The following is a 1319-nucleotide window of genomic DNA, read 5'->3' on the forward strand; positions in this document are numbered from 1 at the left end:
TATGAATGCAAATTATTCCACGAGAGAATATTTACACAATTCTAAAAACTACAACTAAGCGAGGTTTCTAAAAACGTATTAGATCCTCCAGCGTACCAGTCGGCAGGGAACGCGAAAAAAGATTATACCAACTAATTGCAAATCGCACTGAGGAATTTCAGAAGTCGCGTTTAACGCGCTCCATACACAGATGGCTCGACAGTAAACTATAATACGCCGTACAATATGCTATCATTCACTTGACAATGGATTGCAGAATGCGGATGTGAAGAATAGATGTACTAGGTATGTTAAAAAAATTAGAGAGTTCTTTGATTGCTGGAAACTGTTTTATTTATTAGTAAGCTTTAATGCTATCCACGTGAAAATGGTCCCAATTAGATATTCGACAATTATGTCAAAGCATTTTCCAGTCCACGAAACTCTTATGAACTCGACCTTCGGGACAGCATTAGCTCAGCGATACCGTTTTAAAACAAAGGCTCTTAATGTTTCATTTATTTTTGTAAACATAAAAAAGTCACATGGAGCTATGTCTGGGAAATATGGAGGCTGGGGCATAATTACCGTATTCTTTTTTATCAAAACTTCACAAAGAAGCATGGAACTCTGAGGACTTACATTTTACGATGGAAAAGCCACCAGTTGTGTCGCCATACATTCGAATGTTTCTTTCGGACTGTTTCACAAAAAGCGCTCTGTCTTCAGGCCACGACTGGTCTACGGCGACCATCTGACAGCCGTGTCGTCCTCAGTGGAGGCTGCAGATAGGAGGAGTGTGGGATGGGCACACCACTCTCCCGGTCGTTCTGATGGTATTCTTGACCGAAGCCGCTGCTATTCGGTGGAGTAGCTCCTCAACTGGCATCAAGAGGCTGAGTGCACCCCAAAATATGTCAACAGCGCATGGTGGCCTGGAGGGTCACCCATCCAAGTGCCGACCACGCCCGACAGCGCTTAACTTCGGTGATCTCACGGGAACCGGTGTATCCACTGCGGCAAAGCTGTTGCTGTTTCACAAGAGAAACGTCACTTTTCTGAGTAGTATTCCTATTTTAATGTACTTTGCCGTTAAAATGGAACATAGTGAACATAAAATTTTACTTCACTTGACGAGCCTCTTCCAGTATTAGGTATCCAAATACTTCCACTGGGGCTATTTTGCTTTATTTCCGATGTCATATTCATAAATCCACGTATCATCACTTGACAGCACACATTTCAGTAATTTTCCATTGCTGCTGAGCTTATCCAGCGGCTCCTAAGCAATTTGCATTCGCCTCTGTTTACATTCGAATTTCTACAGTTTTGGAAGAAAT

General features: G+C 42.3%; 1 pseudogene; it reads right to left on the reverse strand.

Moving 5' to 3' along the window:
• Positions 1-894: 894 nt before the first annotated feature.
• On the reverse strand, positions 895-1012 carry LOC126337364 (5S ribosomal RNA; annotated as a pseudogene).
• Between the last annotated feature and the right edge of the window lie 307 nt (positions 1013-1319).

The sequence above is a fragment of the Schistocerca gregaria genome, chromosome 2 (genome assembly GCF_023897955.1).
Source record: "Schistocerca gregaria isolate iqSchGreg1 chromosome 2, iqSchGreg1.2, whole genome shotgun sequence".
Lineage (NCBI taxonomy): Eukaryota > Metazoa > Arthropoda > Insecta > Orthoptera > Acrididae > Schistocerca > Schistocerca gregaria.